This window comes from Bufo gargarizans, chromosome 2, assembly GCF_014858855.1.
Source record: "Bufo gargarizans isolate SCDJY-AF-19 chromosome 2, ASM1485885v1, whole genome shotgun sequence".
In the NCBI taxonomy this organism is placed as follows: Eukaryota; Metazoa; Chordata; class Amphibia; order Anura; family Bufonidae; genus Bufo; species Bufo gargarizans.
This window is the reverse complement of record NC_058081.1, coordinates 524,855,935-524,881,875: the sequence shown is the minus strand read 5'-3', so window position 1 is coordinate 524,881,875 and position 25,941 is coordinate 524,855,935. Positions and strand designations below refer to the sequence as shown.

The 25,941-nt window shown below is 43.7% G+C and overlaps 1 long non-coding RNA gene across 1 annotated transcript in view; it reads left to right on the top strand.

Moving 5' to 3' along the window:
- The window catches only part of LOC122926604, a 126,064-nt gene that overhangs the window by 82,718 nt on the left and 17,405 nt on the right, over positions 1 to 25,941 (top strand). Inside the window, exon 2 of the long non-coding RNA XR_006387689.1 lies at positions 741 to 911. This is a non-coding gene — a long non-coding RNA (uncharacterized LOC122926604). The remainder of the gene's footprint in view (positions 1 to 740; positions 912 to 25,941) is intronic.

Here is a 25,941-nt window from a genome sequence, read left to right as displayed (position 1 = left end):
AACTTGTTCATGCTGTAACTTTGCAGCAGAATAGGAATGTTATATTCCTCCTAATGAGTCAATCCCCCATGATCCTTGTAGACGTCAATGATATGCGTGACTAAGAAGAAGTTACAGGAATATGATGCAGGAACAAGTGTCTTGGGGTAACCCCTGAGCTCCTTACATCATGTGATTTATATAAGAAGTTTGGAATATTAATATGCATTTGTCTTGAGTTGCGTTCTGCCTCTGCTCATGGGGCCGTATATGACATGCTGTAGATCACATGAGTGACAGCAGCCTGAGGTTTATCCAAAACTATAAACAAGAAGAACAATCTACAGATTCATTCATATAGATTTATATGAAAAGACAGTCTTAAGTTGAAAGATTTGCTGTTCTGGGGTCTGGAAAAGCTGGATGTCAATCTGTGTGGGAGTTTTACAGGTGGCTACATAGGATTTCACCTAGCTTTCCCAATGATAAAGATACAGTATGACAAATTTTTCTTCGGGGTTGCTTTTATGAGAACATATTGTTTGTCACGTAGCTTTCCACAAAGTCTAGTTCGAACATAAATGTGCATTAATATGCAAGATTATCTCCACCTTATACCTCTGAAACAACTGTTTGTCAAGACTTTATTGGAGTTTTTGCATTACAGTATATTCGTCAAGCATGAATCTATCTATCAACTACCTAATATCTATCTATCTATCTATCTATCTATCTATCTATCTATCTATCTATCTATCTAGCCTGGGGTCATCCTGGCACATGAGGACACAGAAGAGTGGAGGATGCACATCATTACTTACAGTGTATGCAGGGCTTTCCTCAACAATAAGCCTCTTCTTAGAATTGTCGGGCCAGTGTGAAGAGGAGGGAGAAGACTCACAGGAAAGCACTCACAGGAGCAGAAGCAGCAGGTCAGGACTCAGAAGATGTTAGTAGAGTCGTGTCTGTACCGTGTCTCCCGTCCCTTGCATGATTTCTGCTCAGGAGCACAGATAGGCTGCTCTTATCTGTGCTCCTGATCTTTTCCACAGCTGTCCTGATGAGGGGCGATGTGTAATATAGTAGACTGCCTGCATGACATAGAAGGTTAGTGTTGTATGTGTGTATAAGTGCATTAGTGTGTATAAGCAATACCCCAGATAGGGTGTGTGCAGTATCCCAGACCTGGGGGTATCTGCAATTGTAAATAGTTGTTTATAGTAAGGTTATGTATTTTAATGCTTTGGTGGTTTATTCTAGCAAGAGGAGGAATGGTTAGCAGAAAAAGGGCTAACAGCCCTCTTCTTCCCCTCTTGGTTGGAGTGGGTTGTTCCTGTTTCCTGACAGAAGGGGCAGTTCCAGTCCAGAGAAAAGGGAGAGGAAGCACATGAGCTCTTACTCACAGAAACCAGACTCAGTTCTCCTGTGAGACCATCACTCCAGAAAGATACTCAGAATACATAATGCTGCTTACAGAAAGCATCAGTGTGTCAAGAGTGATCGGCAACATTTCAACCTTACAGGCACTGCTGCAAGGTTAGGGACTATAGCTCAGACACCATCCCATAGCTAACAACAGGCCAAACAAACATCAAGCCTGTATTGCAGTGAACACCTATAAGTGCCTGCAAGTGCCATTAGATTGCTATCCTACCAGCCACCATACTTCTTAATCTGGTGCTAGAAATGGCACTTAATACTGCAGGATTGGCCACAAGTTATATTTAGCAAAAAGTAAAGAGAGATTGTTATATGTTTACTTCTGGTCTGATTCTTCAACATTTCCACTGCACAAATGACCCGGAGAGCAATGGCCTGATGGAGTACACCTGACTCAACACCTCATCAGGTTACTACCACTTTCATGCTCTGCACCGGCTCCTCAGGGGCTCCCTGTATATCTGCAATTGTTCATTATATATGGCAATGTTATGTTTAGAGATAAGCAAACTTTTCATAAATTTGATTAGGACGGTTCACCAAATTTTCCAAAAATATTTGTTTCGATCCAAATTTATTTGTGAGGACTCACATTAAAAAACTGCTATTTCCCAGCTGCAGAGAGTCTGAATATTGGTGTAGAACACTGTGAATTGCAGAAACATGCATAGGTAGTCCGCTGTGGTAGTGAAACAGTTACTTTGCGTCTGTATGACAGGCATCATTCTTACATTTTCTTCATACTTCACTTATTTAGTCAGTTATGGGGAAAAAACGGTATTGCTCAGGCCAAAAAAAAACAGGAGTGGATCCAAAACAGAGATTACACATTATTGGAAAGTTTGCATATCTTCTGTGTTTTGTACCCACTCCTGCTTTTCACTTCCAAATCATGAGCATATCCTGATGCAAAATAGGGACAGTGTGATACAGGCCTTACGGGTGCTACAAAGATAGGATCCATTGTGTTTCTCATTTTTCATCCTTCTGACAGATCAGAAGGGCAAAATAAATAGTGATGTCAACAATGCCAAACAGGAATAATAGTAGCTCCGTCATAGAGTGGGGAGGGTGGTTACCACATGAGCAGTCAGCACAATAGCCCAGTCACAGATTGGTGAGGTGGCAACTGCATGAGGAGTCAACAAAGTGGTCAGTCACAGAGTGGTGAGGGTGGCAAACGCATGAGAAGTCAACATAGTGGTCAGTAACAGAGTGGTGAGGGTGGCTAACACATGAGTAGTCAACACTGTGGCCTAGTCACAGAGTGGTGAGGGTGGCAAATGCATGATGAGTCAACACAGTAGCCCAGTCACAGAGTGGTGAGGGTGACAAACGCATGAGAAGTCAATATAGTGGTCAGTAACAGAGTGATGAGGGTGGCTAACACATGAGTAGTCAACACTGTGGCCCAGTCACAGAGTGGTGAAGATGGCAAATGCATGATGAGTCAACACAGTATCCCCATAACAGAGTGGTGAGGTGGCAACTGCTTGAGGAGTCAACATAGTGGTCAGTCACAGGGTGGGGGCAACAGCAGTGGCAATAACAGCACAAGATGGTGGATGGCAGTAGGAGAACATGGCAGTAGAGGCAGCAGGTGTGTGGCATCAGGTGGGTGGCAGCATCATAATAGTGGCTGAAGCTGGTGGCCAGAAGAAACGGGTCTCTTTTCACAAAGTTTGGGTGTGGCACCCAGAATGATCTAGTCTGATGCATCAAGCACTGGCGTTTGGAAATCCTGGCTGATCTATGCATGATTCATCTTCAGAAAGGACAGTCTCTCTACACTTTGGGCAGAAAGGCGAGTTCTCCTTGGGGTAACTATGCATCCCGCTGTAAATACCTGCTCTGATGCCACACTACTGGCCTGCCAGAAAAGCTTGTCCAGGTTAAACTCAGCCAATTGTGGCCACAAATCATGTTTGGCTGCCCAGTAGTTCAGGGGATCTTGAATCTGGGGTGGCAGGGTGTAGTCCAAGTATGCCACCACCTTCTGGTTAAGGTTCGGTTCCATGTCTTGCTGCTGCTGCTGGTGGGTGGTTTCTTCACTAGGTGGGTGAAGAAAAGTGCTTATCAGAGACTCTAGACTTAAGTTGCTGCTGATGGAGCTGGTATTGCTCCTACCCCCCCCCCCCCCCCCCCCCCCCCAGCAGCGGAACATGAGAGCTGAGGCCCCCCGGTCAGACCTTCACGAGGATGGGCAATGGCGCACATAGGCACATAGCCCACTGACTACATAGGATGTCTCAATAGTAGTTGAGTTTATCCTCCCTGTCAGTGTGACGTGTAGCGAGGGTCTAACATGGTGGAGAGCCAGTAGTCATTCCTCTGCCGAATTGTGTTAATTCAGCTGTCACTACACAAGAAACCAGCATGCATCTGGTCATTTGCGCAAGGGACTCGGAGGGACTCCCTGCCTCCATCTCCACTGCATACTGCCATGGTGTCTCAGGGTCATCTGCCTGGTCATCCTGGTGTCTCAGGGTCATCTGCCTGGTCATCCTCATCGCCCTCTAGCTCCTCCTCTCCTGTCACTTGTGCAGAAAAACCACCCATTTTTGTATACATTACTTGTGCATGAATGTCCTCCTCCTCCAGTTCAGCCCCCACAGGGCTCATGTGGCCATGAGATGTAGGCACCACGTCTCCTGTCCATCCAGATTTAGCAGCATCTGTTCCAGGATATGAAGTAGTGGAATGACGTTGTTCATCCCGTAGTCCTGGTTACTGACAAATACAGTGTCCTCCTCAAAGGGCCTGAGCAAACGGCAGGTGTCACACATAAGCTGCCTGTCACGGGGCGCCAAAAGAGCACTCGGTCTCCCATCAGCCGCAGACCTGCTGCTTAGCTTCTGGGAGCTGTGAGGATCTGTGTTTGGCCTCGTTCCCAGGGCGGCTTTACTAGCTGGGAGGCTCCCTGCTCCTAGGTCTGCCTTGAGCACCGAGCTGATCACTCGGTGATCGACTTGTCTGTCTGTCGGTCATGTGACGCTGGCCACGTCACTTGACCCTCAGGCCCCACTATAAATACAGGCAGCCTGCTGGCCACAGGTTGCCTGTTAATTCTAGGTTCCTGGCTATTTGTTGGACTGCTGAATACTCACCTGATCATGTTCCCTGACGATCCTTTGCCTGCTCCTCCTGTACTGCGCATCCCTCCTGGTATTGTGACCTCGGCTCTCACCTGACTACTCTTTGCGGACTCCTCTGGTACTTCTCTACTCTCCTGATATTTGACCCCGGCTTTTTCTGACCATTCTTTGCTTAATCCTTTGTACTGCGTAGCTCTCTTGGTTCTGACCCGGTCCGTTCCGTGTTTTGTCTTGTCTGTCTTCTCTGCACATATCCTAAGTAAGGCACTGTCGTCCAGTTGTCCCCTGTCATCAGGACTCGTGAGGCAAGTAGGCAGGGCCAGGGGTGAGGGTGGAGCCCAGTGATCACTATCCTTCCCCCTGTGTGTGTGTGTGGACATGACTGTTACACTGCCACTGGCTAACGTCAAAGTTACACAGGGGAGTGCTCCTGTCTGCCTGCATCATCAAGAAATCATTCATGGCCTTTCTCTGCTCATATAGTCAGACCAACATGTGGAGGGTGGAGTTACAACGGGGAAAAACGTCACATATCAGCCAATGTTGGGGAACACCTTTCTGCCTTTTCAGCTCAAGAAGGGTGTGCTTTGCAGTGTGAGAGTGTCTGAAATGCATGCACAGATTCCTGGTCATTTTCAGATGGGTGGAATACTTCAGGAACTGCTTTATAATAAGATTAAAGACATGCTTCATGCAGGGCCCATAGCTCAGCCCTCCTTGATGTAGCACTGATACCATGTTCTTCCTATTGTCATTGACCATAGTTTCAATCTTAAGTTGGTAAGGAGAGAGCCAGGATTTGATTTTTTGATTGAGGATGTGGAGCAGTTCCTCCCCTGTGTGACTCCGTTGGCTCAGGCAAACTAGGTGCAGAACAGCGTGACACCGCCATGCCCTGCACATGTGAAATGCTGGAGGAGCACTCTAAATTGTACCTGCAGTGGAGGCTGAGGATAAGATGGAGCATAAGGAGGCAGAGGAGGATATTGGTGCAGGACTGCAGGACTCACAGCTGGAGAACGTGGAGGCAGCAATGCTGTCACCTGACCAAGTTCCTGGTGTGGCTGGGCAGGAACCACATTTACCCAGTGGGCCGTAAAGGACATATACTATCCTTGACCATAGTTACATCTCCACAAGTCACTGCTGCCATGAACTTGCTCAAGGACTGGCCCACCTTCTGTTCAGCCTACGTGTGCAGGGCTGGTAATGCCTTTTTGGAGAAGAAATAACTGCTTGTGAATCTCCATCTTGGCTGGGCACAAGTCATCACTTCTCTGAAACATACAGAGTCCACCACATGGAAAGGGAGGGACTGTAGTACGAGCAACTTGGCCAGGAACACGCTCAGCTTCTGCGCCATTGGATGAGTTCACACATACTGTTGTGTTTTTGCAATCGCCTCTGTGATCAATTGCTGACAAAATGAGTGATGAGCAGTAGGAGGAGCAGAAGCATCAGGGCCTGTAGATGATGAGAAGGAAACACAGTTCCCTTCTGCTGAGGTGGTGGAGCCTTGACTGCTGGAGAATAAGTGCGGGCCACTGGGTGATGCAGCAGTTGCTACGTCAGGCTGTACCACTACATTAGCGCCGCGGTTTCCCTTGGCCATTTTATGGTGACGCTGCATGTGTTGATGCAGGGTCGTGTTGCCAACATTGGCACCCTGTCCACACTTCACCTTCTGCCCACAGATTCTGCAAATGGCCATGCTGACATCCTCCAGCGGATTGATGAAAAATTCCCACACCGCCGAGTATGGCATTTTCCCCCCACCACTTTGTGCTGACTGCCTTCTACCACTGCCTCCGTGAACCCATGCACTGCTACTTCTTTCCAGACATGTAGGCGGTCTACCCCGGGCACATTTGGCTACAGATCTCACACTGCTACCACCCTGCTGGCTCAGTCTTATGCGCAAGCTGCTACGCTCTTCTCCTGATGATGATGAAGCCCCCTCTTCACCCGGCTCCCATGTGCGATTGGCGACATCATCATCCACTACTGTATGCACATCACTGATGTCACCCTCACCAGTCTCAGGGCCACATGCCTGACTGCTCACAATACCAACTCCCAATCGACTCCCATCTTCGCTACTTGCCCGCCTACCGAAGGAAGCAGCAGATCTCTCCTCCTCACCTTTCTGTCAGACATACTGTACTGTAACATTAACTGCAAGGGTAAAAGACCAATAAGCCGCAATTTCACGCCAAACTCCACAACTACTGATTGACGCATCACATTAAGGCCTATTGCACACGGCCGTTTTTTTTTCCCGTTTACTGGCCGTTTTTTGCGTTCCGTATACGGTCCGTATACGGAACCATTCATTTCAATGGTTCCGCAAAAAAAACGGAATGTACTCCGTATGCATTCCGTTTCCGTATTTCCGTTTTTCCGTTCCGTTTTAACATAGAACATGTCCTATTATTGCCCGCAAATCACAGTCCGTGGCTCCATTCAAGTCAATGGATCCGCAAAAAAAACGGAACACATACGGAAATGCATCCGTATGTCTTCCGTTTCCGTTCCGTTTTTTCCTGAACCATCTATTGAAAATGTTATGCCCAGCCCAATTTTATCTATGTAATTACTGTATACTGTATATGCCATACGGAAAAACGGAACGGAAAAACGGAACAGAAACACAACGGAAACAAAAAACGGAACAACGGATCCATGAAAAACGGACCGCAAAACACTGAAAAAGCCATACGGTCGTGTGCAATAGGCCTAAGTGTAAAAGAATTTAAACACCCTAAAATGTGTAGTATCAGGCCGCAGTTTCACACCAACTCCTGAACTACTGATTGATGCATCAAATTAAGTTTTAAAGAATTTGACCACCTCTAAAAGAGTGTAGTATTAGGCCCCAAGAATTTGATTACCCTAAGTCTGGGTTCACACGGGTGAAATTTCCGCGCGGGTGCAATGCATCAGGTGAACGCATTGTACCCTCACTGAATCCGGACCCAATAATTTCTATAGGGCTGTGATGATTTTTACGCATCACTTGTGCGTTGCGTGAAAATCGCAGCATGCTCTGTGCGTTTTTTCACGCAGGCACCATAGAAGTGAATGGGGCTGTGTGAAAATTGCAAGCATCCGCAAGCAAGTGCGGGTGCAGTGCGATTTTCACGCATGGTTGCTAGGATGAAAGTCTATTCACTGTATTATTTTTCCTTATAACATGGTTATAAGGGAAAGTAATAGCATTATTTAATACAGAGTGCTTAGTAGAAGGTCAATTGAGGGTTACATTTTTAAAAAATGTTTTAACTCACCTCCTCAAATTGATCGCATAGCAGCCAGTCTCCTGTTCTTTCTTCAGGACCTGTCAAAGGACCTGTGGAGACATCACTGTGCTCATCACATGATACATCACATGATCCATCTCCATGGTGATGTCACTACAGGTCATTTGACAGGTCCTGAAGAAAGAACAGGAGACCGGCAGCTACCCGATCAATTGGAGGAGATAAGTTGATTATGATTTAAAAAATGTAACCCTCAATTGACCTTCTACTAAGCATTCGGTATTAAAGAATGCTATTATTTTCCCTTATAACCATGTTATAAGGGAAAATAATAGAATTTACACAATACTGAACCCAAACCCGAACTTCTGTGAAAAAGTCTGGGTTCGGGTCTGGGTACCAAGCATGCAGATTTTTCTCACACGCGTGAAAAACACATTAAAACGCTTTTCACTCGCGGTGAAAAATCGTGCATGTTCCCACAACGCATCCACATCTTTTCCCACAACGCCTGTGTGAACTCAGACTAAAATGTGTAGTATCAAACCAGGTTTGGGTCAAAAACACAGAACAGGTGCAGATCTTTTCATTACACCTAATCTCTGAATAGGCTTCACTACTGGTTTTGGCTCACAAAACATGATGGAAATAACTGACCAAGTAACTGAAGTGTGAACTCACCCTAAAGCGTGTAGTATCAGGCTGCTATTTAACACCAACTCAGCAACTACTGATTAACGCATTGAATTAAGTGTAAAAGAATTTGACCACCCTAAAAGTGTGTAGAGAAGTGTTCTGCTTCGGCAAACAGCAGCCTAAACGGTGAACCCTTTTTGGGTTATCTTTTCTCTGCCTTTATGGTGTGATCACCTGTAGTATCTTTTTTTTTTTATGCCCGAGGAGCGTGCTTTCTTCACCCGTGCACCAAAATCATGCAGCATGCCAGATAGCACAAACATTAGTTTTGTATCTCCTACGTCCCCTATCTGGGGACCATATGTTAAAAGAATTTGCTCTCTTACAACACTTAGATGGATGAAGGGTTCAGACCGCACTTTCACTACAGAATCAAGGATGAATGGAAGTCCATATACAGGGAGTGCAGAATTATTAGGCAAATGAGTATTTTGACCACATCATCCTCTTTATGCATGTTGTCTTACTCCAAGCTGTATAGGCTCGAAAGCCTACTACCAATTAAGCATATTAGGTGATGTGCATCTCTGTAATGAGAAGGGGTGTGGTCTAATGACATCAACACCCTATATCAGGTGTGCATTATTAGGCAACTTCCTTTCCTTTGGCAAAATGGGTCAAACGAAGGACTTGACAGGCTCAGAAAAATCAAAAATAGTGAGATATCTTGCAGAGGGATGCAGCACTCTTAAAATTGCAAAGCTTCTGAAGCGTGATCATCGAACAATCAAGCGTTTCATTCAAAATAGTCAACAGGGTCGCAAGAAGCGTGTGGAAAAACCAAGGCGCAAAATAACTGCCCATGAACTGAGAAAAGTCAAGCGTGCAGCTGCCAAGATGCCACTTGCCACCAGTTTGGCCATATTTCAGAGCTGCAAAATCACTGGAGTGCCCAAAAGCACAAGGTGTGCAATACTCAGAGACATGGTCAAGGTAAGAAAGGCTGAAAGACTACCACCACTGAACAAGACACACAAGCTGAAACATCAAGACTGGGCCAAGAAATAGCTCAAGACTGATTTTTCTAAGGTTTTATGGACTGATGAAATGAGAGTGAGTCTTGATGGGCCAGATGGATGGGCCCGTGGCTGGATTGGTAAAGGGCAGAGAGCTCCAGTCCGACTCAGACGCCAGCAAGGTGGAGGTGGAGTACTGGTTTGGGCTGGTATCATCAAAGATGAGCTTGTGGGGCCTTTTCGGGTTGAGGATGGAGTCAAGCTCAACTCCCAGTCCTACTGCCAGTTTCTGGAAGACACCTTCTTCAAGCAGTGGTACAGGAAGAAGTCTCCATCCTTCAAGAAAAACATGATTTTCATGCAGGACAATGCTCCATCACACGCGTCCAAGTACTCCACAGCGTGGCTGGCAAGAAAGGGTATAAAAGAAGAAAAACTAATGACATGGCCTCCTTGTTCACCTGATCTGAACCCCATTGAGAACCTGTGGTCGATCATCAAATGTGAGATTTACAAGGAGGGAAAACAGTACACCTCTCTGAACAGTGTCTGGGAGGCTGTGGTTGCTGCTGCACGCAATGTTGATGGTAAACAGATCAAAACACTGACAGAATCCATGGATGGCAGGCTTTTGAGTGTCCTTGCAAAGAAAGGTGGCTATATTGGTCACTGATTTGTTTTTGTTTTGTTTTTGAATGTCAGAAATGTATATTTGTGAATGTTGAGATGTTATATTGGTTTCACTGGTAAAAATAAATAATTGAAATGGGTATATATTTGTTTTTTGTTAAGTTGCCTAATAATTATGCACAGTAATAGTCACCTGCACACACAGATATCCCCCTAAAATAGCTAAAACTAAAAACAAACTAAAAACTACTTCCAAAAATATTCAGCTTTGATATTAATGAGTTTTTTGGGTTCACTGAGAACATGGTTGTTGTTCAATAATAAAATTAATCCTCAAAAATACAACTTGCCTAATAATTCTGCACTCCCTGTATATAAACTAAATACACCCGAAAACTGGTTGTATCAGACCACACTTTCACTACAGAATAATGGATGGATGAGTGTACTTATATATACAAAATTAACACTCCAACACTTGTAGTATCAGAGCGCAATTTCACCCCAATAACAGAATCAAGGATTACTGGAATTACTGATGTACTAAAGAAAGCAAGTGTTAACAATGGCAGTTGGTAGCCGCCAGCAAGCAGAGCATCCTGCTATGTACCTCAGTCGAACTGCACACAAGGCTCCACCTCTCTGCTGCAGGCTCCGGACCTGCTTTCCGGCAATGTCGCAGGCGGCGACAGCTTCAGTTGCACCTTGTAGGAGCCGCACGCGTCCTGTTTCTTTAAGGGTTCGTGCACTCCCCTGATTCCGCCTTCTCTCCAATCCCGACCAGGCACCACCTTCATAAGAGTGCTTCCCCCTTCCTGTGATGCCTGAGCAATATTGTAGTTTTCTAAAAGCGAAGGTTCCAGCTCGTAGTTCCTGTATCCTGACCTCGTCTCTGCCTGATCCTCCTGTACCTCACTGCTCTAAAGTGTGTGATTCGGATTGTCGACCACGCCTCTGTCTGCTGTTCAGCTTGTTACACCTGCTGCACCTGAGCTATTCAGCTCTGCTGTTCTAACAGCTCCACTTAATCACCAACTCAGCTCTGCTTCATCTGACTCTGCTGCTGCGTTTCTTCCATCCAGCGACAGCTCGCTCCACCTGCCTGTATCCTCAGTGCTTGCACTAGGGCGTTCTGGCCTGCTCGGCCAACTGCCACTTAACCAGGACCATTCTTGCGGTAGCGACCTGGTGTCTCCCTTGCAGCTAAGACCAGCTTCCGCATCTTGGAGCGGGATAAAGGGTGAAGACCAGGGGAACACTTAGATGCCGCTCCCAAGTTTGGCCCACAGCCAAACTGGTAAGTGGCACAGCGGGTCCACACCCGTTGGAGCGTTATAGCAAGCAACCTAAAATCAGCAGTATTAGAGCACTTTGTAACCCCAATTAGTGCAGCAAGGTGTAATAGAAGAGCAGCTATTACCAGGCTTCACACTCTCCTATTGGTCCCTGCTCTCTTGCTAGAGTGTGGATAATGCCTCCCTATCCTTTCCCTTAACTGCTCAATAGTTACTTTTGTGAATAAATTGTTTCCTAAACACTGTCCCTAGTGCCTGTCATGTCTCTCCCTGCACTAAGTACACTGGAAAAGGGCGGAGACCGAGTAGGCTGAGACTTTTTATAGGGCTATGACATCACAGGGGCTTGCCAGCTGCTGATAAGCTGGCTGGCTGCATGCTTGGCATTGTGGGTGATCCCTCGTTCCCTGACTTCTTACTTCCTTGTGCAGCAGCCATTTTAGAAAAAATACAATTTGTTACCACAAAGCACAAGGAAATTCGACTTTGGGACGAATCAAATTTTTCCTGAAATTTGGATCAAATTCCACTTCATCAACTTCAATTCACTCATCTGTTGCTAGAATCCAACCTAGGAGAGGATTGCACCGCTGGAGCCCAGACAGGTAAGTTTATTACACCAACCACCCTCATTCACAGCCCAGCATAGAATGGCTTTCTGCTTGTTATGCTAGGGCATCTCTCTGCCTGCTGCAGCATTGATTGGCTCATCCAGCCTATCTTCCTCCCACTTCCTCTGAGGATCATGTGAGACCCCTTCTTCTTCCTCCCTAGTGCTTTTTTCCCCGCCAAAATGTACACTAAAATGGCTCTACTCGCCATCTTAGTGGATTTGTCTTAAATGAACCTGAAAATATTTAGGTTCGTCTGCCATCCGAAAAATAGCAAAGTTCAGACCTAACCCAGTTTGGTCTGAACTGGTTCGCTCACCCTTGCGTCCATAGTGGTACCACATGTCTGTAGGTAAAAGGTATCATAGTATAGGAAAAAATTGTCCCTATGTACAATGTTGAGAAGTTCAACAACTAGGTGTATTGTGTCCTGTCTGTGTACGGATTATTCAAGTAGAAATCTGGTAGAAGAGAGGCCTTTGTTGTTTTTGATGCTATTATATAGGTTGTTGACATCTTACGTCACAAGAATACTGTTAGGTGGGATAGGTGAGATTATTTGTAAAAAAATTTTTTAATGGTTGGTGTCAAGGATGAATGACTTTATTTTTTGGGTCAACGGTTGTCATTATTTTTCTCTAGAAAAATGGGTACGAGTGCTAATATGGAGTCAGTGGATGCTACTATTGGATGACCCGGGGGCTTATTGAGAGATTTGTGTATTTTAGGTAATATGTAGATTTCCGGAGTTATGGGATAGTGATTGGTGAGGAACTCTGTGTTGTTGTTTTTTTTTCAATGGTGCCCTGAAATAGATATTTGTTGAGTATAGTTTGGATTTTTTATTGAATACTAGAGGTGGATTTTTTTTACTGAGTATGCCATACGTTTTAGAGTCCACAAGTTGACATTCTAATTCTTCCCTGTAGTCCCTACTGTCCATGATGAGAATAGCTCCCCCTTTGTCTGCAGGTTTAATGAAAATGTCCATATCCGTCTAGAGATTCCATTAATTGTGTTTTTCTTCTGGAGAAAAGTTGTTATGAACAGATTAATATTCATGTCTATGATTCTTTAGAAATTTATCAACATCTCTATTGATCAATTCAATGGTAGTCTCCAGAGCACATAAATTTGCTGGGATTCCGGAAGCCAAGTTGATCAATAGAGATGATGCTGGGCGCAGGAATGTCTTTTGCTTTTAGGGGAAATTTTGACAGGGGAGGTCTGCATAGTACCAAAATGGGTCTTAAGGAGCATGGTGCAATAGAATCTCTGGAGTTCTTGTTCTAATTGGAAACCATCAAATTGGGAAGTGGGACAAAATGTTAAACCCTTCTGTAGGACTTTCAGCTCAGAAGGTGTGTGTGAAGATATAAAAGAGGGCCTAATTGTACAAATAATTCAAGACATTTTTACACCAGTCACCAGTTTTGAAAAGCCTGTGGGAAAATGCCCATGGTTAGCCTGCTGAGCAAATTTAAGCCAGATTTATCAACTGCGTTATAAAAAAGTCACCGAAGGGGCAGAAAGCTGAGTTAACATCTCAAGACATAAGTGTTGGAAGAAATTTATTATGAAGGGAATTTTTAAATGCAGTTTTTCACTGCTATATTTTGTGCCAAATTTATCAAATGTTGCAGGATGTTTGACAAATTTGGTACATCTTTCATTTTAAGGAGGTAAAGTAATGCACCACAAAACTGGAGGATGTTTAGCTACAGTATATTGTCTGCATAGTTGACAACTGTCCCGATTTTAAGAGACATTCCCGACAAATTCTGGCTGTCCTGGGCCAAAAATGGACAGGGCTAACATTAACTGCGCCCATATGCTGTCATTATCAGGCGGGGTCGGGGCATTCCCGTGGGCGGGGTTTAGGATTTCCCCGATTTTACCAACCTAAACATTGGTAAGTATGTTGTCTGTGGAGTAGGAAATGCAACACATATAGGCTTTCAGACATTGGTTTTTGCTGCCATTTTTCTAAACTTTTGTGCTGTCACTGCCATTTTGTGCACATGCATTTTTGTTGCCTCTTTTGTGGCAAGACGTTAGCTGAAGGGTGATGGGGAATTTGAAACAAAGGGCATGCTTTTTTTGCTGTAATTTTGTTAGGCATTTTCACATTATCTCTATAGGGGAAAAACATCATGAAGAAAATGTTAGAAAGACACACTGTTTGCAAAAAGCATCAGAAAAATGGTTAAGAAATGTGGCAAAATCATGGCAAAAAAAACATCTACTGGCAAAATGTGTGTAAGGATGTGTGTTAGAAGGTTTTGCAACATTTTTACTGTGGTACTGTGCACCATTCCTGGAACTTTGAATTGCAGTTTGTATCCCCTGGTGGTGTACAAACTGATGGAACCAATATAACAAATATGACAAGCAAAAAAAAAAAAAAAAAAAAGCTCCTTATTAACCCTCGTCTGACCAAAATTAACCCTCTTATGACCAAGTGCTGTGTATTTACAAAGCTTGATACTGGGCTTTAATCCGGATCACCATATACAGTATGTACAGTGCAGGATTAAAGCTTCTGCTCCTGCAATCTGGCATGAGCAGGTCGGGTCTCTGGTTGTCAGCGACAGTCAACGATCTGAGGAAAAGCCGTTTCAGCTTTCTCCTGTGCTCAATGCATAGTGCTCGATGAACACTATGCAGTGAGTAGACTAAGATCTATCATGTGATCGCCAGGTATCTAAGAGACACTGATCAACTCTGCCTGTGTAGAATGCCCCAGTTACAGTGGAAAAGTACAAAAACAAACAAAAAAAAAACAAGTGTTAGTCTCCCACAGTGGTGTTTTGATGACTTCTTGTCGGACATATTATGTGCCAAAAATAAATGTGAAAAAAATGTGAAAAAAATAAAATAGAAATAGAAAAACAAAAATGCCCACATAAACAGAACCTTCACCATAGTCACCCTGTTCACGCAAAACTATACATAATATATACTAAAATGGCCAAGATAAAATAGGGAGCCAATTTTACTAATTTATTTTGGTGTGAGTTTGCATATTTTTAAAAAAAGCTACACGTTTGAAAATAATATATATTTTTTAATTTATGCACAGTTTTCCCAAAAATAAACTAAAAAATATAAGAATTACTTTGACAGCTCAACAAATTAGGAACATTAAACCTAAAAAAGTGTGGTCATTAAAGTAGTTGGTAGATTTTTACTATTGATGACTATCCTCAGGATAGGTCATCAATCACAGATCTGTGGGGGTCAGCACGCCCACCAATCAGCTGTTTGAAGAGAAGGTAGTACTGATATGAGAGATGCCTTCTCTGCTTCTTATACCTGCTTGCTGAGCAATTGCAGTGGTGAGCAGGTGTAATTACAACTATGGCGTTCTGATTCACATCTATGGGATGGCTCTGTAGTATTCACCTGAACAGACGGAGCCGTCCCATACAAGTGAATGGGGACAGCTGATCAGTGGGAGTGCCAGGAGTCGGAACCCCTCCGATCTGATATTGATGACTAGAGATGAGCTAATTTCTCAAAAATTAGATTCGGCCGGATCGCCAAATTTTCCTAAAACATTCGATTCAATCTGAATTTATTTGTGGTGAATCGCTTTAAAAACAGCTATTTCCTGGCTGCAGAGAACCTGTATAGTGGTGTGGAACACTGTGCCTTGCAGTAACACGCATAGGGAATCTGCTGTGGTACTGAAACAATACTGTGAGTCAGTATGACACGCACATGACAGGCGTTCCTCTTAGAATCACTGCACACTTCACTTATTTTGGTAGTTATGGGGCTAAAACTAACCAAATTCCAGTTCCGGTGCTGGGATGTAAGGTGGTGTAGTGAGGAGCTCTGCTTCAACCTCTCCCCAGAACAGCACAAAACTGCATACAAAGCTGTTGGCTGGCACTCGCAAACAGTTGCTCCGCGTTCCCTACCTTCCCCAGACTTTCCTCCATGGAGAGATATCTGCTCCGGAGCAGCGGCATGCCAGCGCACATGCAAGATCGCCCAGACGGAAGTGAAGGCAATATGGTGCCGGAAGAGCACGAATGCCACGAAAATCACGAACATCACGAAAATCGCGTACATCAAGAAAATCGCGAACACAGCAAAAATCGTGAGCATCAAGAGAATAGCGAACTTGGAGAAAATCTCGGGCATAGAGAAAATCGTGAACAGCTAGAAACTCGCGAACACCATGAAAATCGGGTGCATCAAGAAAATCGTGAACTTCGAGAAATTTGTGAACATCACGAAAACAATGCACCTTAACCACTTAAGGACCACAGGTTTATACCCCCTAGTGACCAGGCCCTTTTTTACAAATCGGCACTTCACAACTTTAACGGTTTATTGCTCGGTCATGCAACTTGGTACCCAAATGAATTTTACCTCCTTTTCTTCTCACAAATACAGCTTTCTTTTGGTGGTATTTCATTGCTGCTGACAGTTTTTATTTTTCTGATATCAATCAAAATAGACCGCAATTTTCTAAAAAAAAGTGTATTTTTAACTTTTTCTGGTAAAATTGTTCAACTATAATTACATTTCTGTACAAGTTTGTGTCAGAATTGGTTGTGCTACATGTCTTTGATTAAAAAAATCCAATAAGTGTATATTTATTGGTTTGCGCAAAAGTTATAGCGTTTACAAACTATGGTACAAAAATGTGAATTTCCGCATTTTGAAGCAGCTCATGACTTTCTGAGCACCTGTCATGTTTCTTGAGGTGCTAGAATGCCAGGATAGTATAAATACCCCCAAAATGACCTCATTTTAGACACCCCAAAGTATTCGCGGAGGGGCATTGTGAGTTCATATATGATTTAATATTTTTTCACAAGTTAGCGGAAAATGACACTTTCTGAGAAATAAATAAATAAAGTTTCCATTTCTGCTAACTTCTGGCAAAAAAATTATCAAATCTCTCACGGACTCACTATGCCCCTCAGTGAATACCTTGGGGTGTCTACTTTCCGAAATGGGGTCATTTGTGGGGTGTGTTTACTGTTCTGGCATAAAGCCTAAAGGTACTTGTTGGACTTTCAGCCCCTTTACGCACCTAGGCTGCAAAAAAGTGTCACACATGTGGTATCGGCGTACTCAGGAGAAGTAGGGCAATGTGTTTTGGGGTGTATTTTTACACATACCCATGCTGGGGGAGAGAAATATCTCTGTAAATTGACAACTTTGTATAAAATTTTTAAAACGTTGTCATTTACAGAGATATTTTTCACACACAGTATGGGTATATGTATGGGTATATGTAAAAATACACCCCAAAACACATTGCTCTACTTCTTTTGAGTATGGCAATACCACATGTGTGACACTTTTTTGCAGCCTAGGTGCGCAAAGGGGCCCAAATTTCAATGAGTACCTTTAGGATTTCACAGGGCATTTTTACGCATTTGGATTCCAAACTACTTCTCACGCTTTAGGGCCCCTAAAATGCCAGGGCAGTATAAATACCCCACATTTTGGAAAGAAGACACCCCAAGGTATTGTGTGAGGGGCATGGCGAGTTCATAGAAGTTTTCTTTTTTTGGCACAAGTTAGCGGAAAATTATTTTAAAATTATTTTTTTCCTTACAAAGTCTCATATTCCACTAACTTATGACAAAAAATAAAATTTTACATGAACACGCCATGCCCCTCGCGGAATACCTTGGTGTGTCTTCTTTCCAAAATGGGGTCACATGTGGGGTATTTATACTGCCTTGCATTTTAGGGGCCCTAAAGCATGAGAAGAAGTCTGGAATCCAAATGTCTAAAAATGCCGTCCTAAAAGGTACTCATTGGAATTTGGGTCCCTTTGCGCACCTAGGCTGCAAAAAAGTGTCACGCATGTGGTATCACTGTACTCAGGAGAAGTAGGGCAATGTGTTTTGGGGTGTCTTTTTACATATACCCATACTGTGTGTGAGAAATATTTTTTTATATAAAGTTGTCAATTTACAGAGCTATTTCTCTCACCCAGTATGGGTATATGTAAAAATACACCCCAAAACACATTGCCCTACTTCTCCTGAGTACGGCGATACCACATGTGTGACACTTTTTTGCAGCTAAGATGTGCAAAGGGGCCCAAATTCTAATGAGTACCTTTAGGATTTCACAGGGCATTTTTACGCATTTGGATTCCGTGAGGGGTATGGTGAGTTCATGTAAGATTTTATTTTTTGTCACAAGTTAGTGGAATATGAGACTTTGTAAGAAAAAAGGAAAAAAAAAATCAATTTCCACTAACTTGTGCCAAAAAAATAAAAATAAATCTTCCATGAACTCACCCCTCAAAAGTGATCTTTATAGCGCCGCAGCGATTTTACAGTGTTTTTGCAGTGATCAGAAAAAAAAAATTCTATCACTGCGGTGTGGCGGAGTGAACGCAAGTGTGCGCACAAGATCGGGCCTGATCGGGCGAACACTGCATTTTTTGTAGAGCCTATAGAACATGTCCTATTCTTGTCCGCAATTGCGAACAAGAAAAGGCATTTTCTATATAGTTCTGGCAATGTGCGGATCCGCGAAATGCGGAAAGCACATTGCCGGTGTCTGTGTTTTGCGGATACGTGGATCCGCAAAACACATACGGACGTCTGAATGGAGCCTTACAGGGGGGTGATCAATGACAGGGGGGTGATCATGGAGTCTATATGGGGTGATCAGGGGTTAATAAGGGGTTAATAAGTGACAGGGGAGGGTGTAGTGTAGTGTGGTGATTAGTTCTACTTGCAGAGCTGCCTGTGTCCTCTGGAGATCGATCCAAGAAAAAGGGACCACTAGAGGACCAGGTATATTAGACGCTGTTAACAAAACAGAGTCTAATATACCTTTTTGGGGTTAAAAAAATCGCATCTACAGCCTGGCAGCGAATGATTGCTGCTGGCAGGCTGTAGATCAACTTCTCAGCTGCGCGTTGCTGTGAACGCGCGCGCATGCGCGCGTTCACGCAAAATCTCAGCTCTCGTGAGATGACACGTAAATGCGTGACGGAGGAATAACCCGGCCGCCCGCAGGACGCATCCCTGCGTTAGGCGGTCGGGAGGTGGTTAAGAAGATCGCGACCATCGAGAAAACCGTGTACGTCACGAAAATCGTGCAAGTCAAAAAAAGCTGGAACATCGAGAAAATCGAAAAATCGCGAACATCGCGAAAATCGGGAATGATGCGAACATTGGGAAAATAACGCGAATATATGTGAGAAGGAACCCCATTCCCCAGACTTGTTTGTGAAAGAGCAGGGACTGATATCTACTGGAAGTCTGTGAACCCTGCTGGACTATAAGAAACTAGCAATTGAAGTAGCTAAACATCTGGTTCCAGACATCAAAGACTCACTCATTAAGGTGGTGTCAGCCTCACTTCAGGAGATATGGGCTGAAGTTGAATCTCATTCTTCTAGACTGGAAGAGATGGAGAAAAGAATTGTAGATCTGGAAGATGAAGCCACATGGACATACAATAAATTGGGAGCTATTTCGCGCGAAAACACTATACTGCGTGATCGCATGGAAAACCTGGAAAATAGGTTGCGCAGGAACAACTTGCAAATCTTAGGGGTTCCTGAATCCATGAAACCTTCGCAACTGCAGGACTTGTGAAGCAGAGATCCCAGCGGCCCTAGGTCTGACGGGCCTTAAGAGAGTGGAAAGAGCTCACCGTGTGGGACCTGCCCAATCTGTACTTCCAAAGTAAACAAGTACGCCATCAGCTTAGGGGAATAGACTCTGGCAAGTTATAGTCAAGGTCCTTGACTTCAACCATAAAGAAGTCCTGAGAGTATTTAGTTCCAGAAAATCTCCCCTGGTATTACATGGGGAAAAGCTGCAGATTTTTGCGGACTGTTCCGCAAATGTGGCAAAACGAAGAAGAGAATACAGCATGATTTTCTCTACGCTATACGCTAAGAAGATAAAATTCCAATTACAGTACCCTGCGACATTGAGGATTCAAATTGCAGGTGAAGCTCCGTGTATCTTCAAATCCCCAGTAGAAGCATGGAAGTATGCCAAGGCCCAAGGCTGGATATCTGGGAAAGAGTCTGACACGACCAGCAACTTAAACAAGAGACACTTGCCAACCCTACACCAGGATTGGGACAGGGGTAGTCCTCATCATGCCACTCAGACACCTATTGCGGCGGAGAGGAGATGGACTGAATGGAGAAAAATTCCGGACAAGGGACCTCAGGCCGCAGAAGCCAGATCATCCCCTAAGAGACAGAGATCTCATAGGTCGAACCGCTATGCTAGCCTAACAGTGGACTGATAAGTATTGGGGGCATGATGATGTTGATATTGTAGAAATGCTGTCTATACATTTCACTGCCAGCTTATATTAACGTTTTGTAGAATGTAGGCTTTGAGAGTGCAGTAAGCGATAATCTGGGAGGGGGGAGGAGTGGAGTATTGTAGAACCTTAATTCCAGAAAAAAGTGAAGTCCAGAGATAGACATAGGATGAGTACTAGGAGGATAGGAAAAAGGAGCCTAATACAAAGGAAGGCCCTTTTCGTTGATATACTGTTTCAGTATATGTTATTGCATTAGTTTTTTGGCTGTGAAACTAATTGTTTACTTCTCTACTTTATGGATCTGGTTACCAACTTAAATGCCTATGGAGCTAGAGACAGATTTTCTGTCAGGGATGACATTAGAGGGAAGTGCTATATATCTAAGATTCTCTTGCTTATATCCACCTTTACCTGTATAATTAATAATGCGTATAGTCACTTGAAACGTTAATGGACTCCGCTCCCCAGAAAAGCGGATAATGGTCCTCCGCCATTTGAATAGATTAAGAGCAGACGTTGCATTGTTACAGGAATCTAGGAGAGGAGAAGTGGAGATATAGGTAGGTTCCGTTTATGGCTCTCCAGCGCAGGGTAGATCTGCTGGTGTGCTTATCTTAATACACAATTCTCTTCCACATAAAGTATTGGCTGTCACACCAGATGGGGATGGCCGCTTACTACACATGACCATTGAAACACCATGTGGCCTCTTAGAATTGTTTAATGTTTATGGGCCAAATAGCGACAATAAGGAATTATTTCTTAAACTAGAAACTCAGGCGACCAGACAGCAGGAATAAAATTAATTGGTGGGGATTTTAACTCCGTAGTGAATCAGGATATTGACAGGAGCCGAGACCCTTTGTCGCATAAACATATTAACAAGACGAGATACGAAAATATACTGGGCACGTTTATAGAATCCACAGGACTGGTAGACACATGGAGATACCTGCATCCGGAGGGAAGAGAATACTCGTTTCTCTCAAATGCTCATGGCACCTGGTCCAGGATTGACTATATGCTGGTACAAAACACCCTTCTTTCCAGGGTCATTTCATCAGTGCTAAAAGATATAGTTATTTCTGACCATGCCCCATTAGTACAGACAATGGCAGAGACACAAAGAAAGGGTAGTGATATTTTATGGAGGTTTCCATCTCTTTTAGCCAAAGATGAGAACTTCGCCTCACTTTTGAAAGGATGGTGGGGGGAATACGACATGGATAATATGGGTCATAGAGAAAATGTTAACCTATTCTGGGATACTGCAAAGGCGGTCCTAAGGGGCAAAATCATTTCTTATGTATCGGGCAGGAAAAAATAAATGTGGACTAGGTACAAACAGACTAGCCAGAAATCAGGCTGTGCATATGCCAATTTTATAAGATCCCCTTCAGCTGCTGACGTACAAGATTGGAAGGAGGCCCAACAAGGCTTTAACCAGTGGGCAGCGGAGAAAGAGAATTTCTATAGAAAAGAATGGGAGGCCACTCCTTACAGGTATGGCAATACATCGGGAAAATTACTAGCAAGCCTCTCTAAAGATAAAACTCCTGTGACTCACATAGGGGCTTTGGCTGATGAAAAGGTTAATATAACCACAGACCCCCAGAGTATAAACAGAATCCTAGCTGATTTTTACAAAAACCTATACACTGACACAAATTACCCCATACTGCAAACTACAATATTAGACCAGATAGACATTCCTAAGGTATCAAGTGAACAGCTGGCTCTCTTGAATTCCCCAGTGACGGAGAGGGAAGTGTTGGATGCCATTGGGGCACAAAAGTCATGCAAAGCACCAGGACCAGATGGGCTGACGGGGGAATTTTATAAAATTCTAAAAGAGCAAAGAGGGAGCACCCTAACTTCAATGTTTAATTCTGCCTCCTTAGCCTATATCAAACTCCTTCTCAAGTCGGATAAAAACGAGTTACACCCAGGCTCCTATCGACCTATCTCACTAATAAATGTGAATGCAAAGATTCTGTCAAAGATTATGGCTGACAGATTGGGATCCTTCATGCCTTCATTAATAAGCCCTGTGCAGGTGGGGTTCACTCAGGGTAGAGCGGCTGTGACGAATATACGAACGGTTCTGGACAGAGTTCAACACTGGCCCCGTCAGGGAGAGACTCCAGCTCTGCTGACGTTGGATGCAGAGAAAGCTTTTGATAATGTCAGATGAAGCTAGCTGGGGTCAGTGTTGGACAAGATGGGATTTAAAGGCCCTTTCCAAAAACTACTTAGCCATATTTGCAAGCACACCCAGACAAGGGTCCACACTGGTGGATACTTGTCACTGCCATTCGATTTACAAAAGGGTACCAGACAGGGTTGCCCCTTTACACCCTTGCTATTCAATTTAGCTATTGAACCCTTATCCCGATATCTTCAAACCTCGGATCTATTCAGAGGTATTAAAATAAAAGACCAAGAGGTTTGGTTGGCACTATTTGCTGACGATATTATTTTATTTTTAGATGACCCGACCACACATATCCCAAAAATATTCTCTGCATTGACAGAATTTGGTACACATTCAGGATATAAAGTGAATCTATCCAAATGTGAACTGTTAGATCTAAATAGAAATACAGGCAGACATAACTTACTACATAAACCTATGGAATAGCGCTCCCAACGGACCATATTAAATATCTAGGGATAAAGATAGGCAGACTTCCCGCCTCTCTATACAATATGAACTACAAACCTCTGCTAGAAAGGATTTTTTCCGACCTGAGAAAGTGGGCAAATCTTCCTCTCAACTTGGTGGGGAGATGTCACTTAGTCCAGATGTCTTGCTCTGCCAGACTTTTGTACCCCTTACAAACGATACCAGTATTGATTAAACACAAAGATATTACTGCACTAAATTTACATTTTGTCTTGTTTATTTGGGCAGGACGGAGACCCAGAATAGCCCTAGACCAGGCATGTCCAAACTGCGGCCCTCCAGCTGTTCCAAAACTACAACTCCCAGCATGCCTGGATAGCTTACAGCTGTTAGGGCATGCTGGGAGTTGTAGTTTTGCAACAGCTGGAGGGCCACAGTTTGGACATGCCTGCCCTAGACAAAATTATGAGACCTAAAACAGATGGTGGAGTAAATTTCCCTAATATAAGGGGTTATAATCTTGCTTGCCTATTGCGTCATATTTTGGATTGGAAAAGAAACACTAATTACTATTTAAATCTAACACTAGAGAAGGATATGGGTACTCCATGGGACCTGATGGCCTTGATGCACTCTAAGTTTTCCAATCTCCCGCAAATGATAAAACGTTCTATCCTTTTCAGAAACACGCTTATTACGTGGAAAGTAACACGTAAACTATTTAATCTTTCTTATTCATGTTCTAAATATCTTCCCTTGTGAGGTTCACCATAAATCCAGGAGGGAAATATGAGTCGCTTGTTCCAAAGCTGGAAAGAAAAGGGAATAAACAAAGTAGAGAACTTGATTCATGATAAGGAACCAAGATGGCTAACACTAGAAGAAATAAGTACAAAATGTAATCTTCAGGGACCCCAATATTTCCCCTACCGGAAAATAATGCACTACTGTAGGACAAAATTGTTAGATATTGCCAGAGAAGCCCCTCGAAATGCTTTTGACACTCTCCTTGCTTCCAATAATAAATATTCCATCTCAGACTTATATCACTTCGTTAGCTCCAAGCTGCTCTCGAGGACCATCCACTCCATATATAAAAGTTGGGCAAAGCAGTTGGATCAAGAAGATGTGGGAAGAGAGATTGTAGATGGGTGGATTGACTTTAGAAAGCATGTCATATCTGAAAATTGGAGGGAAACCCAATTGAAAATCATGCACAGGGCATTTTATGCATTCAATTTACCACCATCAATCCATATGCCACACAGACAGACACAGTGTCCAAAATGTCAAGAACAAAAGTCTGATTTGTACCATGGGTTGTGGAGCTGCACTCATTTGAAGGCCTTTTGGGTCGACATTCATGCAATAATTAAAAGATCAAGCAATTTTATATGTCCCATAGACTGAAAAATGGCATTGTTCCATTCATGCAGCGGGAGGCTTGGCTCACATCTACCTCCCATAGCACATATCATTATCATGGCGGCAAAGAAATGCATGCTGGATAGTTGGCTACTCCCACACCTCCCGAATTCTAACCAAGTAGTTTTGACCGTAAAAAAATACTATGGATAGAACAGTTGCTAGCTACCAAGGATAAAGAAAAACAGACAAAGCTTGGAAATCTTTTATTTTATGTTATTGCTCAGCCAGCGAGAGAGAACAGCTGGTTGATCCCTTCAGACTCACTGAATGGTACTTGTTGGAAGAACTCAAAGGCACTTTAGGAAAATTTAAAAAGGGAAGCTCCTAGGTAGGCAGTAGGCAGTTGGTATGAAAAGTAATATTCAGAAAAATGTGTTACTTGACTAATCAATACATTTGCTTTCTGTATTTTAAAGTAACAGACTCATAAGGAAATTTCAGTCATTAGAAACGTATATATTGTTTCATATATAGCTGGATTGTTGACTCACAGTTTCCATTGTTATGTAACAAGATTTTTGGTCAGTAATCCATCAGTATTGCTAAAGCCCAAAAAAACAGGTGTGGATCAAAAACAGAGATGACACGTGAATGGAATATTTGCATGTCTTCTGTGTTTTGTACACACTCCTGCTTTTGGCTACCAAATCATAAGCCAATTCTGTTGGGACCATACAGGCCTTACAGCTGCTACATAGACAGGAACCAGTTTGCATCTCATTTTTCCATCCTTCTGACAGGTCAGAAGAAGGGTAAAATAAATGATGATTTAAACCAGGCCAAAAAGGCAAAATAGTGGCCCAGTCATGGAGTGGGGAGGGTGGGAACAGCATTAGAAGTCCACAGAGTGGCCCAATGACATAGTGGTGAGTTGGAAGCAGCATTAGGAGACCACAGAGTGGCCCAGTGACATAGTGTTGAGGTAGCAGCAGCATGAGGAGACCACAGAGTAGTGATGTGGCAGCAGCATGAAGAGACCACAGAGTGGTGAAGTGGCAGCAGCATGAGAAGACCACAGAGTAAAGATTTGTCAGCAGCATGAGGAGACCACAGAGTGTTACGGTGGGGAGTGGGGGAAACCCCCCACCGTGCAGTGTCAAAGGGTAAAAGGGGATCAGCCTGGCCAAAAGGAGAAATAAGGGAGCAGGTCACCTCCTACAGCGTACCTAATCCTCTCCCTGACTCCTCACCGCATGAGCGGACCCCGATGGTAGGACGGCTCATACTCTGGATTCCTAGAGACCCTAAGTCGCCCTGGTAATCCCTCACCAAGGAGCCGGGAAGAGGCGACCTGTTGATCCCAGTCATGGAGGAATAGGAGTCTCTATCTAAGGCCAGGCAGCAAGGAGAGGGGAACACATACAGCATATGGAGTTGGCAGGTAAGTGAAACCCATAACACACTTACCTGCCACAGACACACTGACTGGAACCCGTGCACAAGTGCTGCTGTCCACACCAACATTACAGGACACAGCGCAAACCACAACCACACAGGAACCCAGGACACCCATAGCTGCAATAAACGTGAGACAGGGGAATGTCTAGCAAACATGCTGGACACCAAACATCACCAGCCATGTAACACAACATAAGACATACAACACCCTCAACATAACCCACGCAAACCAAAAGATAAG